This window comes from Balaenoptera musculus, chromosome 9, assembly GCF_009873245.2.
Source record: "Balaenoptera musculus isolate JJ_BM4_2016_0621 chromosome 9, mBalMus1.pri.v3, whole genome shotgun sequence".
Lineage (NCBI taxonomy): Eukaryota > Metazoa > Chordata > Mammalia > Artiodactyla > Balaenopteridae > Balaenoptera > Balaenoptera musculus.
The window spans coordinates 42,327,798-42,348,236 of NC_045793.1; positions in this window are offsets into that span (position 1 = coordinate 42,327,798).

Below are 20,439 nucleotides of genomic sequence, written 5' to 3' on the forward strand. Positions count from 1 at the left end.
AAGGCTTGTTTGGAACCTGAGCAACTTTAGCCTAGGGGAAGGAGTAGACCCAAGGATACAGCTGCTTGGGTCATCACAGGCCCTGAGGAGATCCCTTGAGCCCTTCAGCAGATGCCCAAGGGAGTCAGCACTTTATCCTTAAGTGTCTTGGTCTTTGAATCCAAACCTTTATGGCACTTGTGAAAGCCTTGTCAGCTGGCTATGATTTCATTCATTTTTGTTCACTCTGATTCCAGTGGCTAAAGGAATTAATATCTTGAAACTGCCAGGATGAGAAATACTAGTGTTTGTTAGCTAGCTTTAAGAATATGTGGAATTTCAAGTATGCAGAGGGAAAAGCATATGAAGAGGAAGCAAGAGGGTAGCCATCTGCAAGCCAAGGAGAGAGGCCCAGAACAGATCCTTCCCTTATGGTTCTCAGGAAAAATCAAGCTTTCCAACACCTTGATCTTGAACTTCTAGCCTTCAGAACTGAAAAGAATTGTACCTAAAGAAAGAGGACAAAGCAAAGAGCAGAAATCTGACCACCAAGAGGAGACCACTGAGCATGCATTTCTTCCCAGCTATCCAGTTATCCTAACAAACAAAAGACAACCAGCTTCAGAAGTGACATCAGCATGGCTGAAAAAGCTTTCCCTCATTTGTGTCCTCCACCCCCAGCAATTTGGTATCCATATACAGACAGAAATGACCTGGTGGGAGCTTAGGGATCCAACACCAAGCAACTTTGTAGGAATCGCCAAGCAACCTGGTAGGAATCTTTCCTGCCCATGCATTGGCTTATAGGCATACAGACCTAGGTCCTGGCTTGGACCCTGCAGTGGCCTGCAAACCAGCTCCAGGCCCTCTCGGCTGCAGTGTGGAAACCCCTGGAAAGTACTATCTATCTTAGACAGACAATCACCCACAGACAAGAGCACCTTTGTGAAAGTCTGGGTTTCCAGTGGAGAATTTTCAGCACATTTTTGGAGCAATAAATGAGTTTAGATGCTTTGAAGAGGAACAGTTTGATTTTACCCTCATTATCCTTCCCTCAAGGTGGCACAGTTCAGGGCCAAGAGAGACCTTCTCAGCCCGTGATTTCTCCTGGAGGTGAAAATGCAAGTGACTGAGTACCCAGCTTCTCCAACTATGTGGGAAGCCGCCAGAGAGGCCCATTTCTCTCTTGTGTCCTCCAGACTACTGAATCTTGAGCTGCATGATGAGGGGGTGGGAAGGTGCTAGGAGAACAGCAGATAGGACTCTTGGAGGGCATTAAAGAGTCACAGAGCCTACTAACTCACAGTCCCATCAAAAAGCCCATCAAGAAGCCCATTAAGAAGCTAGCCCACCTGGCACTGGGGACACCTTACCTGTGGATCTCCGTGACCAGCCCATGGGAACCAGCAGTGCTCCATGTGCCTCACCCACACACACCCCCCACCCTGTGGCTTCCTGTTGCACTCCTGATAGCATCAAGAGCAAGCTTTGGCAGATGGCTAGTGAACATGCAAAAAAAAAGCTAAACTGAATCTGTAGGCCCAAGGGAAACCACAAACGTGAGCTTTAGCCCCACACTTAGGAAAGCACAAGGGAGATTGTCAGCACCTAACCTTCTGCATTGCAGACTCAAGAGAAGACATACAAGCTTAAGGATTCTGCCATAAGGGGGCAAGAAGTGTGGAGCAGGCTTACCCATAGCTGATCTGAGGAAGCCTCAGAATCTCTAGCAGGGATGACTGAAGTTACTTCTCTCCTGAAGCAGTTAGTAAAGACTAGAGGAAGCAACTGCTATTTCAGATACAAAGACAACAAAGCAAAACTTAAGAAAACATGACACTACCAAAGGATTATGATAAAGAATGAAAAATAGGTGGAGGGATCAGGAAGATGGCGGAAGAGTAAGATACGGAGATCACCTTCCTTCCCACAGATACAGTAGAAATACATCTACACGGGGAACTGCTCCTACAGAACACCCACTGAACACTGGCAGAAGACGTCAGACCTCCCAAAAGGCAAGAAAATCCCCACGTACCTGAGTAGGGCAAAAGAAAAAAGAAACAACAGAGACCAAAGAATAGGGACGGAACCTGCACCAGTGGGAGGGAGCTGTGAAGGAGGAAAGGTGTCCACACACTAGGAGCCCCTTCGTGGGCAGAGACTGCGGGTGGCGGAGGGGGGAAGCTTCAGAGCCACGGAGGAGAGCGCAGCCACGGGTGCGGAGGGCAAAGCGGAGAGATTCCCGCACAGAGGCTCGGTGCCAACCAGCACTCACCAGCCCGAGAGGCGTGTCTGCTCAGCCGCCGGGGCGGGCAGGGGCTGGGAGCCGAGGCTCGGGCTTCGGTGCTAGCTGGGAGGGAGTCCAGGAAAAAGTCTGCAGCTGCCGAAGAGGCAAGAGACATTTTCTTGCCTCTTTGTTTCGCGGCGCGCAAGGAGAGGAAACGAACTCCAGAGAGGGGCGCAAGCCGCGGCTATCAGCGCAGATCCCACAGCAACAGGGGCGCAGAGGGAAAAACGGAGAGATTCCCGCACAGAGGCTCGGCGCCGAGCAGCACTCACCAGCCCGAGAGGCTTGTCTGCTCACCCGCCGGGGCGGGCGGGGGCTGGGAGCCGAGGCTCGGGCTTCAGTCGGATTGCAGGCAGAGGACTGGGGCTGGCGGCGTGAGCACAGCCTGAAGGGGCTAGTGCACCACAGCTAGCCGGAAGGGAGTCCGGGCAAAGGTCTGGAGCTGCCGAAGAGGCAAGAGACTTTTTCTTGCCTCTGTTTCGCGGCGCGCAAGGAGAGGGGATTCAGAGCGCCGCCTAAACGAACTCCAGAGACGGGCACGAGCTGCGGCTATCAGCGCGGACCCCAGAGACAGGCGCGAGCCGCGGTTATCAGCGTGGACCCCGGAGACGGGCAGGAGACGCTAAGGCTGCTGCTGCCGCCACCAAGAAGCCTGTGTGCGAGCACAGGTCACTCTCCACACCACCCCTCCCAGGAGCCGGTGCAGCTCGCCACTGCCAGGCTCCCGTGATCCAGGGACAACTTCCCCGGGAGAACGCACAGCGTGCCTCAGGCGGGTGCAACGTCACGCCGGCCTCTGCCTCCGCAGGCTCGCCCCGCCTCCTCCGTACCACTCCCACCCCCTGGCCTGAGTGAGCCAGAGCCCCCGAAGCAGCTGCTCCTTTAACCCCATTCTGTCTGGGCAGGGAACAGACACCCTCAGGAGACCTACATGCAGAGGCGGGTCCAAATCCAAAGCTGAACCCCAGGAGCTGTACGAACAAAGAAGAGAAAGGGAAATCTCTCCCAGCAGCCTCAGAAGCAGCGGATTAAAGCTCCACAAACAACTTGATGTGCCTGCATCTGTTGAATACCTGAATAGACAACAAATCATCCCAAATTCAAGAGGTGGACTTAGGGAGCAGGATATGTTAATTTTTCCCCTTTTCCTTTTTTTGTGAGTGTATAGGTGTATGCTTTTGGGTGAGATTTTGTCTGTATAGCTTTGCTTTCACCATTAGTCCTAGGGTTAGGTCCGTCCGTGTTTTTTTGGGTTTTTTTTGTTTTTTTTTTTTAACTTAAAAATTTTTTTTTCCTAATAAATTTTTTCTTAATAATTTTTTCCTTATTTTCTATTTTTAGAAATTAAAAAAGAATTTTTAATAAGTCTTTTCATATTTTTTATTTTAAAAAATTAAAAACTTTTTTCTTAATAAATTTTTTCTTAATAATTTTTTTCTTATTTTTTACTATAAAAAATTAATAAATCTATTTTTAAAAATTAAAAAAATTTTTTTTCTCTGAATACATTTATTCTTAATAATTTTTTTCTTATTTTTTACTATAATAGCTTTATTTTATTTTATTTTATCCTCTTTCTTTCTATTTTTTTCTCCCTTTTATTCTGAGCCATGTGGATGAAAGGCTCTTGGTGCTCCAGCCAGGCATCAGGGCTGTGCCTCTGAGGTGGGAGAGCCAACTTCAGGACACTGGTCCACAAGAGACCTCCCAGCTCCACATAATACCAAACGGCAAAAATCTCTCAGAGATCTCCATCTCAACATCAAGACCCAACTTCACTCAACGACCAGCAAGCTACAGTGCTGGACACCCTATGCCAAACAACTAGCAAGACAGGAACACAGCCCCATCCATTAGCAGAGAGGCTGCCTAAAATCATAATAAGGCCACAGACACCCCAAAACACACCACCAGACGTGGACGTGCCCACCAGAAAGACAAGATCCAACCTCATTCACCAGAACGCAGGCACTAGTCCCCTCCACCAGGAAGCCTACACAACCCACTGAACCAACCTTAGCCACTGGGGACAGATACCCAAAACAACGGGAACTACGAACCTGCAGCCTGTGAACAGGAGACCCCCAAACACAGTAAGATAAGCAAAATGAGAAGACAAAAAACCACACAGCAGGTGAAGGAGCAGGGTCAAAACACACCAGACCTCACAAATGAAGAGGAAATAGGCAGTCTACCTGAAAAAGAATTCAGAATAATGATAGTAAAGATGATCCAAAATCTTGGAAATATAATAGACAAAATGCAAGAAACATTTAACAAGGATGTAGAAGAACTAAAGAGGAACCAAGCAATGATGAAAAACACAATAAATGAAATTAAAAATACTCTAGACGGGATCAGTAGCAGAATAACTGAGGCAGAAGAACGGATAAGTGACCTGGAAGATAAAATAGTGGAAATAACTACTGCAGAGCAGAATAAAGAAAAAAGAATGAAAAGAACTGAGGACAGTCTCAGAGACCTCTGGGACAACATTAAATGCACCAACATTCGAATTATAGGGGTCCCAGAAGAAGAAGAGGAAAAGAAAGGGACTGAGAAAATATTTGAAGAGATTATAGTTGAAAACTTCCCTAATATGGGAAAGGAAATAGTTAATCAAGTCCTGGAAGCACAGAGAGTCCCATACAGGATAAATCCAAGGAGAAACACGCCAAGACACATATTAATCAAACTATCAAAAATTAAATATAAAGAAAACATATTAAAAGCAGCAAGGGAAAAACAACAAATAACACACAAGGGAATTCCCATAAGGTTAACAGCTGATCTTTCAGCAGAAACTCTGCAAGCCAGAAGGGAGTGGCAGGATATACTTAAAGTCATGAAGGAGAAAAACCTACAACCAAGGTTACTCTACCCAGCAAGGATCTCATTCAGATGTGATGGAGAAATTAAAACCTTTCCAGACAAGCAAAAGCTGAGAGAGTTCAGCACCACCAAACCAGCTTTACAACAAATGCTAAAGGAACTTCTCTAGGCAAGAAACACAAGAGAAGGAAAACACCTACAATAACAAACACAAAATATCTAAGAAAATGGGAATAGGAACATACATATCGATAATTACCTTAAATGTAAATGGATTAAATGCTCCCACCAAAAGACACAGACTGGCTGAATGGATACAAAAGCAAGATCCATATATATGCTGTCTACAAGAGACCCACTTCAGACCTAGAGACACATACAGACTGAAAGTGAGGGGATGGAAAAAGATATTCCATGCAAATGGAAATCAAAAGAAAGCTGGAGTAGCAATTCTCATATCAGACAAAATAGACTTTAAAATAAAGACTATTACAAGAGACAAAGAAGGACACTATATAACGATCAAGGGATCGATCCAAGAGGAAAGTATAACAATTGTAAATATTTATGCACCCAACATAGGAGCACCACAATACATAAGGCAAATACAGCCATAAAAGGGGACATCGACAACAGCACAATCATAGTAGGGGACTTTAACACCCCACTTTCACCAATGGACAGATCATCCAATAGGAAAATAAATAAGGAAACACAAGCTTTAAATGATACATTAAACAAGATGGACTTAATTGATATTTTTAGGACATTCCACCAAAAACAACAGAATACACATTTTTCTCAAGTGCTCATGGAACATTCTCCAGGATAGATCATATCTTGGGTCACAAATCAAGCCTTGGTAAATTTAAGAAAATTGAAATCGTATCAAGTATCTTTTCTGAACACAACGCTATGAGACTAGATATCAATTACAGGAAAGATCTGTAAAAAATACAAACACATGGAGGCTACACAATACACTACTTAATAACGAAGTGATCACTGAAGAAATCAAAGGGGAAATCAAAAAATACCTAGAAACAAATGACAATGGAGACACGACGACCCAAAACCTATGGGATGCAGCAAAAGCAGTGCTAAGAGGGAAGTTTATAGCAATACAAGACTACATCAAGAAACAGGAAACATCTCGAATAAACAACCTAACCTTGCATCTAAAGCAATTAGAGAAAGAAGAACAAAAAAACCCCAAAGCTAGCAGAAGGAAAGAAATCATAAAGATCAGATCAGAAATAAATGAAAAAGAAATGAAGGAAACAATAGCAAAAATCAATGAAACTAAAAGCTGGTTCCTCGAGAAGATAAACAAAATTGATAAACCATTAGCCAGACTCATCAAGAGAAAAAGGGAGAAGACTCAAATCAATAGAATTAGAAATGAAAAAGGAGAAGTAACCACTGACCCTGCAGAAATACAAACGATCATGAGAGATTACTACAAGCAACTCTATGCCAATAAAATGGACAACCTGGAAGAAATGGACAGATTCTTAGAAATGCACAACCTCCCGAGACTGAACCAGGAAGAAATAGAAAATATGAACAGACCAATCACAAGCACTGAAATTGAAACTGTGATTAAAAATCTTCCAACAAACAAAAGCCCAGGACCAGATGGCTTCACAGGCGAATTCTATCAAACATTTAAAGAAGAGCTAACACCTATCCTTCTCAAACTCTTCCAAAATATTGCAGAGGGAGGAACACTCCCCAACTCATTCTACGAGGCCACCATCACCCTGATACCAAAACCAGACAAAGATGTCACAAAGAAAGAAAACTACAGGCCAATATCACTGATGAACATAGATGCAAAAATCCTCAACAAAATACTAGCAAACAGAATCCAACAGCACATTAAAAGGATTATACAACATGATCAAGTGGGGTTTATTCCAGGAATGCAAGGATTCTTCAATATACGCAAATCAATCAATGTGATACACCATATTAACAAATTGAAGGAGAAAAACCATATGATCATGTCAATAGATGCAGAGAAAGCTTTCGACAAAATTCAACACCCATTTATGATAAAAGCCCTGCAGAAAGTAGGCATAGAGGGAACTTTCCTCAACATAATAAAGGCCATATATGACAAACCCACAGCCAACATTGTCCTCAATGGTGAAAAACTGAAACCATTTCCACTAAGATCAGGAACAAGACAAGGTTGCCCACTCTCACCACTATTATTCAACATAGTTTTGGAAGTGTTAGCCACAGCAATCAGAGAAGACAAAGAAATAAAAGGAATCCAAATCGGAAAAGAAGAAGTAAAGCTGTCACTGTTTGCAGATGACATGATATTATACATAGAGAATCCTAAAGATGCTACCAGAAAACTCCTAGAGCTAATCAATGAATTTGGTAAAGTAGCAGGATACAAAATTAATGCACAGAAATCTCTTGCATTTCTATACACTAATGACAAAAAATCTGAAAGTGAAATTAAGAAAACACTCCCGTTTACCATTGCAACAAAAAGAATAAAATATCTAGGAATAAACCTACCTAAGGAGACAAAAGACCTGTATGCAGAAAATTATAGGACACTGATGAAAGAAATTAAAGATGATACAAATAGATGGAGAGATATACCATGTTCCTGGATTGGAAGAATCAACATTGTGAAAATGACTCTACTACCCAAAGCAATCTACAGATTCAATGCAATCCCTATCAAACTACCACAGGCATTTTTCACAGAACTAGAACAAAAAATTTCACAATTTGTATGGAGACACAAAAGACCCCGAATAGCCAAAGCAATCTTGAGAACGAAAAATGGAGCTGGAGGAATCAGGCTCCCTGACTTCAGACTATATTACAAAGCTACAGTAATCAAGACAGTTTGGTACTGGCACAAAAACAGAAATATAGATCAATGGAACAGGATAGAAAGCCCAGAGATAAACCCACGCACATATGGTCACCTTATCTTTGATAAAGGAGGCAAGCATATACAGTGGAGAAAAGACAGTCTCTTCAATAAGTGGTGCTGGGAAAATTGGACAGGTACATGTAAAAGTATGAAATTAGAACACTCCCTGACACCATGCACAAAAATAAACTCAAAATGGATTAAAGACCTAAGTGTAAGGCCAGACACTATCAAACTCTTAGAGGAAAACATAGGCAGAACACTCTATGACATACATCACAGCAAGATTCTTTTTGACCCAGCTCCCAGAGAAATGGAAATAACACAAATAAACAAATGGGACCTAATGAAACTTCAAAGCTTTTGCACAGCAAAGGAAACCATAAACAAGACCAAAAGACAACCCTCAGAATGGGAGAAAATATTTGCAAATGAAGCAACTGACAAAGGATTAATCTCCAAGATTTACAAGCAGCTCATGCAGCTCAATAACAAAAAACCGAACAACCCAATCCAAAAATGGGCAGAAGACCTAAATAGACATTTCTCCAAAGAAGATATACAGATTGCCAACAGACACATGAAAGAATGCTCAACATCATTAATCATTAGAGAAATGCAAATCAAAACTACAATGAGATATCATCTCACACCAGTCAGAATGGCCATCATCAAAAAATCTACAAACAATAAATGCTGGAGAGGGTGTGGAGAAAAGGGAACCCTCTTGCACTGTTGGTGGGAATGTAAATTGATACAGCCACTATGGAGAACAGTATGGAGGTTCTTTTAAAAACTGAAAATAGAACTACCATACGACCCAGCAATCCCACTACTGGGCATATACCCTGAGAAAACCATAGTTCAAAAAGAGTCATGTACCAAAATGTTCATTGCAGCTCTATTTACAATAGCCAGGACATGGTAGCAACCTAAATGTCCATCAACAGATGAATGGATAAAGAAGACGTGGCACATATATACAATGGAATATTACTCAGCCATAAAAAGAAATGAAATGGAGGTATTTGTAATGAGGTGGATGTAGTTAGAGTCTGTCATACAGAGTGAAGTAAGTCAGAAAGAGAAAAACAAATACAGTATGCTAACACATATATACGGAATCTAAGGGGAAAAAAAAAAGGCCATGAAGAAACTAGTGGCAAGACGGGAATAAAGACACACACCTACTAGAGAATGGACTTGAGGTTATGGGGAGGGGGTGGGGTGAGATGTGACACGGTGAGAGAGTGTCATGGACATATATACACTACCAAATGTAAAATAGATAGCTAGTGGGAAGCAGCCGCATAGCATAGGGAGATCAGCTCGGTGCTTTGTGACCACCTAGAGGGGTGGGATGGGGAGGGTGGGAGGGAGGGAGATGCAAGAGGGAAGAGATATGGGAACATATTATATATGTGTGACTGATTCACTTTGTTGTGAAGCAGCGGCTAACACACCATTGTGAGGCAGTTGTGCTTCAATGGGGATGTTTAAAAAAAAAAAAAGAGTACATGGAACTCTCTGTACTATTTTTCAACTTCCTGTGAGACTATGATTATCTTTCAATGAAAACATTTTTTTTAATTTAGGCAATGAATTGATAAAGACAGAATCTCCAGAATATATTTTCAAATGTTAGTGATCTCCTGGTCTTTACTGAACCATGGGAGAAATGCTTATGTTATAATATTGCTTGGGGGAAAAAAAGTCTACTGAATTGCCCTCACGGTGTGATTACAACTATATTCAAGGAAAGGAAATTTTTACCACAAAGAAGTGGAGGAAAATACTTTTAAAAGTTAGTGGTATCCACACACCTATGGTCAATTAATCTTTGACAAAGGAGGCAAGAATATACAATGGAGAAAAGACAGTCTCTTCAGCAAGTGGCATTGGGAAAGCTGGACAGCTACATGTAAATCAATGAAGTTAGAACACTCCGTCACATCATACACAAAAATAAACTCAAAATGGCTTAAAGACTTAAACGTGACACCTTAAAACTCCTAGAAGAGAACATATGCAAAACTTTCTCTGACATAAACCATAGTAATGTTTTCTTAGGTCAGTCTCCCGAGGCAATAGATATAAAAGCAAAAATAAACAAATGGGAGCTAATCAAACGTATAAACTTTTGCACAGCAAAGGAAACCGTAAACAAAATGAAAAGACGACCTACAGACTGGGAGAAAATATTTGCAAATGATGTGACGGACAAGGGCTTAATTACCATATTTTGGTAATACAAACAGCTCATAGAACTCAATAACAAAAAAATAAACAACCCAATCGAAAAATGGGCAGAGGACCTAAGTAGAAATTTCTATGAAGAAAACATACAGATGGCCAACAGGCACATGAAAAGATACTCAACATCACTAATTATTAGAGAAATGCCAATCAAAACTACAATGAGGTATCACATCAGAATGGTCAGAATGGTCATCATCAAAAAGTCTACAAATAATAAATGCTGAAGAGGATGAGGAGAAAAGGGAACCCTCCTACACTGTTGGTGGGAATGTAAATTGGTGCAGCCACTATGGAAAACGGTCTGGAGGTTCCTTAAAAAACTAAAAATAGAGCTACCATATGACCCAGCAATCCCACTCCTGGGCATGTACCCGGAGAAAACTCTAATTTGAAAAGATACATATGCCCAATGTTCATTGTAGCACTATTTACAATAGCCAAGACATGGAAGCAACCTAAATGTCCATCAACAGAGGAATGGATAAAGAAGATGTGGTACATATATACAATGGAATATTACTCAGCCATAAAAAGAGAATGAAATAATGCCATTTGCAGCAACATGGATGGACCTAGAGATTATCTTACTAAGTGAAACCATACTCATGTCAGACTTCTTGGGGAAATTTGCAGCTCAAGTTTCAAAGAAGCACAGAGGAAAGGCAGTCATATCTTATGTTGTTTACTTCCAGAAGGAACCTCACTCTGACCAGGATTGCATCAAGCCTCCTCCTTGAATGTATACAAGCTGTCTGCATTTGTCGTTGGAAACTCACCCCCAGGCCCTTCCATTTATTGAAGGCTTCCCAAGCTGTTTCTGCAGGTCAGCAGAGGACGTCTCCAGGGCCCATTCATGTGGCCACTGAGAAATCTCTCTTTTCTTCTCCCCATGAAACCCTGGGTGGTGCTTTTCTTTTTTTTTTTCCAGCTCCATCTTATGTTTTTATTTGTGAGAATTTGCAGAAATGAATGAATGCCAGAAATATGTAAGGATGTTTTGTTACTGTTTGAAGGTTTTTTACAAGATGGCAAAATTTTCATTTTTATGAAAAGTATTTCTCATTTGCTCCCTCAAGCAAAGTTTTTTTGTTTTATTTTACTGTACTTTTTTTTTTTGGACATCTTTGTTGGAGTGTGGTTGCTTTGCAGTGGTGTGTTGGTTTCTGCTTTGTAGCAAGGTGAATCAGCTACACAAATAAAAAATTTAAAAAAAATCAATGAAACTAAAAGCTGGTTCTTCGAGAAGATAAACAAAATTGATAAACCATTAGCCAGACTCATCAAGAGAAAAAGGGAGAAGACTCAAATCAACAGAATTAGAAATGAAAAAGGAGAAGTAACCACTGACCCTGCAGAAATACAAAGGATCATGAGAGATTATTACAAGCAACTCTATGCCAATAAAATGGACAACTTGGAAGAAATGGACAGATTCTTAGAAATGCACAACCTACTGAGACTGAACCAGGAAGAAATAGAAAATATGAACAGACCAATCACAAGCACTGAAATTGAAACTGTGATTAAAAATCTTCCAACAAACAAAAGCCCAGGACCAGATGGCTTCACTGGCGAATTCTATCAAACATTTAGAGAAGAGCTAACACCTATCCTTCTCAAACTCTTCCAAAATATTGCAGAGGGAGGAACACTCCCCAACTCATTCTACGAGGCCACCATCACCCTGATACCAAAACCAGACAAAGATGTCACAAAGAAAGAAAACTACAGGCCAATATCACTGATGAACATAGATGCAAAAATCCTCAACAAAATACTAGCAAACAGAATCCAACAGCGCATTAAAAGGATTATACACCATGATCAAGTGGGGTTTATTCCAGGAATGCAAGGATTCTTCAATATACGCAAATCAATCAACGTGATACATCATATTAACAAACTGAAGGAGAAAAACCATATGATCATTTCAATAGATGCAGAGAAAGCTTTCGACAAAATTCAACACCCGTTTATGATAAAAGCCCTGCAGAAAGTAGGCATAGAGGGAATGGTGAAAAACTGAAACCGTTTCCACTAAGATCAGGAACAAGACAAGGTTGCCCAATCTCACCACTATTATTCAACATAGTTTTGGAAGTGTTAGCCACAGCAATCAGAGAAGACAAAGAAATAAAAGGAATCCAAATCGGAAAAGAAGAAGTAAAGCTGTCACTGTTTGCAGATGACATGATACTATACATAGAGAATCCTAAAACTGCCACCAGAAAACTCCTAGAGCTAATCAATGAATTTGGTAAAGTAGCAGGATACAAAATTAATGCACAGAAATCTCTTGCATTCCTATATACTAATGATGAAAATCTGAAAGTGAAATTAAGAAAGCACTCCAGTTTACCATTGCAACAAAAAGAATAAAATATCTAGGAATAAACCTACCTAAGGAGACAAAAGACCTGTATGCAGAAAATTATAGGACACTGATGAAAGAAATTAAAGATGATACAAATAGATGGAGAGATATACCATGTTCCTGGATTGGAAGAATCAACATTGTGAAAATGACTCTACTACCCAAAGCAATCTACAGATTCAATGCAATCCCTCTCAAACTACCACTGGCATTTTTCACAGAACTAGAACAAAAAATTTCACAATTTGTATGGAGACACAAAAGACCCTGAATAGCCAAAGCAACCTTGAGAATGAAAAATGGAGCTGGAGGAATCAGGCTCCCTGACTTCAGACTATATTACAAAGCTACAGTAATCAAGACAGTTTGGTACTGGCACAAAAACAGAAATATAGATCAATGGAACAGGATAGAAAGCCCAGAGATAAACCCACGCACATATGGTCACCTTATCTTTGATAAAGGAGGCAAGCATATACAGTGGAGAAAAGACAGTCTCTTCAATAAGTGGTGCTGGGAAAATTGGACAGGTACATGTAAAAGTATGAAATTAGAACACTCCCTGACACCATACACAAAAATAAACTCAAAATGGATTAAAGACCTAAGTGTAAAGCCAGACACTATCAAACTCTTAGAGGAAAACATAGGCAGAACACTCTATGACATAAATTGCAGCAAGATCCTTTTTGACCCAGCTCCTAGAGAAATGGAAATAAAAACACAAATAAACAAATGGGACCTAATGAAACTTCAAAGCTTTTGCACAGCAAAGGAAACCATAAAGAAGACCAAAAGACAACCCTCAGAATGGGAGAAAATATTTGCAAATGAAGCAACTGACAAAGGATTAATCTCTAAGATTTACAAGCAGCTCATGCAGCTCAATAACAAAAAAACAAACAACCCAATCCAAAAATGGGCAGAAGACCTAAAGAGACATTTCTCCAAAGAAGATATACAGATGGCCAACAGACACATGAAAGAATGCTCAACATCCTTAATCATTAGAGAAATGCAAATCAAAACTACAATGAGGTATCATCTCACACCGGTCAGAATGGCCATCATCAAAAAATCTAGAAACAATAAATGCTGGAGAGGGTGTGGAGAAAAGGGAACCCTCTTGCACTGTTGGTGGGAATGTAAATTGATACAGCCACTATGGAGAACAGTATGAAGGTTCCTTTAAAAACTAAAAATAGAACTACCATATGACCCAGCAATCCCACTACTGGGCATATACCCTGAGAAAACCATAATTCAAAAAGAGTCATGTACCAAAATGTTCATTGCAGCTCTATTTACAATAGCCAGGACTTGGAAGCAACCTAAGTGTCCATCATCGGATGAATGGATAAAGAAGACGTGGCACATATATACAATGGAATATTACTCAGCCATAAAAAGAAATGAAATGGAGGTATTTGTAATGAGGTGGATGGAGTTAGAGTCTGTCATACAGCGTGAAGTCAGAAAGAGAAAAACAAATACCGTATGCTAACACATATATATGGAATCTAAGGAAAAAAAAAAAGTCATGAAGAACCTAGTGGCAAGATGGGAATAAAGACACAGACCTACTAAAGAATGGACTTGAGGATATGGGGAGGGGGAGGGGTGAGATGTGACAGGGTGAGAGAGTGTCATGGACATATATACACTACCAAATGTAAAATAGATAGCTAGTGGGAAGCAGTCGCATAGCACAGGGAGATCAGCTCTGTGCTTTGTCACCACCTAGAGGGGTGGGATAGGGAGGGTGGGAGGGAGGGAGATGCAAGAGGGAAGAGATATGGGAACATATGTATATGTATAGATGATTCACTTTATTATAAAGCAGAAACTAACACACCATTGTAAAGCAATTATACTTCAATAAAGATGTTTTAAAAAAAAAGAATGAAAAATAACTGTTTAAGGAAGCTCAGTGAGCTACAAGGATAGACAATTTGATGAAATCAAGAAAATACTTGAATAAAAAGAGCAGTTTAACAAAGAAAAATCATAAAGGACCAAACAGAAATTCTGAAGTAGAAAAATACAGTGAATGAAATGAAAAATATGGTAGCATCAATATCAGAATGTGTCAATCAGAAGAAAGAATCTGTGAGGTAGAAGATGGGAACTTTGAGATTATTCAGTCAGAGGAAAACAAAAATGAATGAAAAAGAATAATGAAAGCCTACGTGATCTATGGGATACAATCAAAAGAAACAACTTGCAAATTATTAGAGTTTCAGAGGGAGAAGGGGGCAGACAGCTTATTAAAGAAATAATGGCTGAGAACTTTCCAAATCTGAGGGAAAATTTGGATATCCAAGTTCATAAGGTCACCAAACTCAAAGAGATCCTCTTTAAGACATGCTATAATAAACTATAAAAGACAAAGAGAATCTTAAAAGCAGCAAGAGAAAAGAAGCTTGTAACTTAAAAGGGACCCTCCATACTGTTATTAGCAGATTTCTCAGTGAAAACCTTACAGGCCAGGAGACAGTGGGGTGATATATTCAAAGTGCTGAGAGAAAACTGCCAACCAAGAATACTCTGGCAAAGTTTTCCATCAGAAATGAAGGAGAGATAAAGACTTGCCCACACAAACTAAAGCTGAGAGTTCATTACCACTAGATCTGCCTTCCAAGAAGTGCTTCCAAGCACAATCTCAAAAGGATGTTTTTGATAAGTTGATTTTAGAGCTCTATTAGAAAATACATGAAAATGTTAAAAGCATATATATCCTTAACCCAACAATTCCACAATAAGTACACACACACACACTATCACACACTTATTCATCATATATACATTGCACACATATGCAAAAATATATGTACACATATATCTTTGTGCAAAGATATGTGTCTTTGCACTGCAACATTGTGGTAAAAATAGAGTGGAAGCAACCTTAAAATTCATTAGCAAGGAACTAGTTAGATGACATATTTATATGTTAAAACTATATAGCCTATTTAAAAATAAAGTAGGCCTGTACGTATTGATTTAGATTCTACATCATTGTAGAACAATCTCCAAAATCTATTGTTAAGTAAAAAACATGTTTCAGAATGGTGTTTGAAGTCAGTTTCTATTTGATTTTTTAAAAAGGGGTGGGGGGACGGTATGTGTATGTACATGTACACTTGTATAGTCACAGAACATCTCTGGTAGGCTACACGAGATACAGGTAAGAGTGGTGACACTGAAGGACTAGGAGTCAGGAGTAAGAAAGAAACTCACTTTTACTCCATACTATTTTTATTTGACTTTTCTCTACTATATGCACATATGGTCTTTAAATTTTTCTTGCATTTTTGAGTCCATGTTTATTGTTTTATTCAGTGTGTTAGCAGAATTCTAGATTTAATCACTGCATTTTGAAATTTTTAAAATTTCATATTAATAAATGAAATAAAATGATACAAGTTCTCCTTCCCACCTGTGGCTCCCATCCCTGTTCTCCCCCACCAGAGATAACTACTATTTCCAGTTTCTTATAAAACTTATCAGTTTGTGCATACACAGCAAACACAAATATATGTATATATATCTCCTTCTCCTCATCCTTCATCATTTTTTACAATGATAGATTACTATTGTATAAATAATTCTGCATGCATTGCTATTTCCAGTTAGTTACATACCTTAGAACCAAAATCACAAGCCAAGAAAATAAACTGGACATTTTTAAAATTAAATACTCTTGAAGGAGGAGACAAGATGGCAGAGTAGAAGGACTTGAGCTCACCTCCTATCACAAAAACACCAAAATCACAGCTAACTGGTGAACAACCATAGACAAAAAAGGCTGGAACCTACCAAAAAAGGTACTCTACATCCAAAGACAAAGAAGAAGCCACAATGAGATGGTAGGAGGTGCACTGTTGTGATATCAAATCCCATACCTGCCAGGTGGGCGACACACACAGGAAAATAATTATATCACAGGGGCTCTCCCACAGGACTGAGAGTTCTGAGCCCCAGGCTGGGGTCTAGCATCAGGAGGAGAAGTTCACAGAGCATTTGTTTTTGAAGGCCAGCGGGGCTTGAGTGCAGGAGCTCCACAGGACTGAGGGAAACAGAGACTGCACTCTTGGGGGGCACACACACACACAAGGTATCATGAGCACTGGGAACCACCACAAAGCAGTGACTCTATAGGAGCCTGGGCCAGACCTACCTGCAGGTCTTGGAGGGTCTCCTGGGGAGGCAGGAGTCAGCTGTGGCTCACTGTGGGGGTAAAGACACTGATGGTGGAGGCCCCAGGGAGTATTCATCAGTGTGAGCTCTCCCAGAGGTTGCCATTTTGGCAGTGAGACCTGGCCCTACCCAACAGCCTTTAGGCTTCAGTGCTGGGCCACCTCAGGCCAAACAACCAACAGAGTGGGAACACAGCCCCACCTATAGCAGGCAGGCTGTCTAAAGTCATGAGTCCACAGCTGCCTCTAAACACACCACTTGAAGTGGCCCTGCCCACCAGAGGTACAAGACCCAGCTCCACCCACCAGGAGTAGGCACCAGTCCCTCCCACCAGGAAGCCTGCACAAACCCCTGGAACAACCTGACCCACGAGGGGACAGACAGCAGAAGCAAGAGGAACTACAAACCTGTAACCTGAGACAGAGACCACAAACAAAGTTCAACAAAATGAGATGGCAAAGAAATATGGTCCAGATGAAGGAACAAGGTAAAACCCCAGAAACAACTAGGTGAAGTGGAGATAGGCAATCTGCCTGAATAAGAATTCAGAGTAATGATAGTAAAGTTGATCCAAGATCTTAGAAAAAGAATGGAAGCACAGACTGAGAAGACACAAGAAATGTTTAACAAAGAGCTAGAAGATTTAAAGAACAAACAGGTGAACAATACAATAACTGAAATGAAAAATACACCAGAAGGAATTAATAGCAAAATAAATGAGGCAGAAGAATAAGTGAACTGGAAGACAGATTGGTGGAAATCAGTGCTGTGGAACAGAATAAAGAATGAAAAGAAAGGACAGTCTAAGAGACCACTGAGACAACATTAAACACACCAACATTCGAATTATAGGGGTCCCAGAAAGAGAAGAGAGAAAGAAAGGGCCTGAGAAAATATTTGAAGAGATAGTAACTTAATAACTTCCCTAGCATGGGAAAGGAAACAAGTCCAGGAAGTGCAGAGAGTCCCTTACAGGATAAACCCAAGGAGGAACATGCCGAGACACACATTAATCAAAATGACAAAAATTAATGACAAAGAGAAAATATTAAAAGCAACAAGGGAACAGCAACAAAAACATACCAGGGAGTCCCCATATGGTTATCAGCTGATTTTTCAGCAGAAACTCTGCAGGCCAGAAGGGAGTGGCATGATATATTTAAAGTGATTAAATGGGAAAACCTACAACCAAGAATACTCTATCCAGCAAGGCTCTAGTTCATATTCGACAGAGAAATCAAAAGTTTTACAGACAAGCAAAAGCTGAGAGAATTCAGCACCACCAAACCAGCCTTACAACAAATGCTAAAGGAACTTCTCTACGCAGAAAAGAAAAGGCCACAGCGGACTTCCCTGATGGCGCAGTGGTTAAGAATCCTCCTGCCAATGCAGGGGACACTAGTTCGATGCCTGGTCCAGGGAGATCGCACATGCTGTGGAGCAACTAAGCCCGTGTGCCACAACTACTGAGCCTGTCTCCCACAACTACTGAAGACTATGTGCCTACAGCCTGCGCACCACAATGAAGAGTAGCCCCTGCTTACCACAACTAGAGAAAGCCCACATGCAGCAACGGAGACCCAATGCAGCAAAAAATAAAAAGAAAAGGCCACAACTAGAAACAAGAAAATTATCAATGGTAAAGCTCACCAGTAAAAGTAAACATACATATTTATCCACACACAAATATGATATCAAAACCAGCAATCCTGGGTAGAGGAGAATAAAAATGTGGGATATTGGAAATGCATTTGAAATTAAAAGACCAGCAACTTAAAACAATATTCTTTATATATAGGCTGCTACATCTCATGGTAACCGTAAACCAGAAACCGACAGTAGATACACACATAAAAAAGAAAAAGCAATCCAAACAACACTGAAGATAGTCATCAAATCACAAGAGAAGAGAACGAAAGAGGAAGGGAAGAAAAAAGACCTACAAAAACAAACCCAAGACAATTAACAAAATTGCAGTAAAAACATACATATTGATAAATTACCTCAAATGTAAATAGATTAAATGCTCCAACCAAAAGACAAGTGGCTGAATGGATACACTCACTTCAGATCTAGAGACACACACAGATAAAAGTGAGGGGATGGAAAAAAGCATTCCATGTAAATGGAAATCAAAAGAAAGCTGGAGTAGCAATACTCATATCAGACAAAATAGACTTTAAAATAAAGACTGTTACAAGAGACAAAGAAGGACACTACATAATGATCAAGGGATCAATCCAAGAAGAAGATATAACAATTGTAAATATATATGCAGGCAACACAGGAGCAACTCAATACATAAGGCAAATGTTAACAGACATAAAAGGAAAAAAAATCACAGTAACAGAATAGTGGGGGACTTCAGCATCCCACTTACATCAATGGACAGATCACCCAGACAGAAAATCCATAAGGAAAAAGAGGCCTTAAATGACACATTAGACCAGATGAATGTAATTGATATTTATAGAACATTTCATCCGAAAGCAGCAGAATACACATTCTTCTCAAGTGCACACAGAACATTCTCCAGGATAGGTCACATTCTGGGGGCCAGAAAGCAAGCCTTGGTAAACTTAAGAAAATTAAAATCATATCAAGCATCTTTTCTGACCACAATACTATGAGATTAGAAATCAACTACACGAAAAAAAAACTGTAAAAATCACAAATACGTGGAGGCTAAACAATATGCTACTAAACAACCAGTGGATCACTGAAGAAATCAAAGGCAAAATCAAAAAATACCTAGAGACAACTGAAAATGAAAGCACAATGATCCAAAACCTGTCAGATGCAGCAAAAGCAGTTATAAGAGGAAGTTTATAGCAATACAATTTTACCTCAGGAAACAAGAAGAATCTCAAACAACCGAAACTTACACCTAAAGCAACTAAAGAAAGAAGAACAAACAAAACCCAAAGTTAGTAGAAGGAAAGAAATCATAAACATCAGAGCAGAAATAAATGAAATAGAGATGAAGAAAACAATAGAAAAGATCAATGAAACTAAGAGCTGGTTCTTTGAAAAGAAATAAAATTGAGAAACCTTTAGCCAGACTCAAGAAAAAAAAAGGCAGAAGGATCAAATCAATAAAATTAGAAATGAAAAAGGAGAAGTTACAACAGACACCGCAGAAAAACAAAGCATCCTAAGAGACTACTACAAGCAACTATATACCAATATAGAAGAAATGGACAAATTCTTAGAAGGGTACAATTTTCCAAGATTGAACCAGGAAGAAATAGAAAATATGAACAGACAAATCACAAGTACTGAAATTGAAACTGTGATTTAAAAGATTCCAACAAACAAAAGTACAGGACCAGATGGCTTCACAAGTGAATTCGATCAAACATTTAGAGAATAGTCAACACCTGTCCTTCTCAAACTATTCCAAAAAATTGCAGAGGAAAGAACACTGCTAGACTCATTCTATGAGGCCACCATCACCCTAATACCAAAACCAGACAAAGATAAACCACAAAAAAAAGAAAATTACAGGCCAATATCACTGATGAACTTAGACGTGAAAATCCTCAACAAAATACTAGGAAACCAAATCCAACAATACATTAAAAGTATCATACAACATGA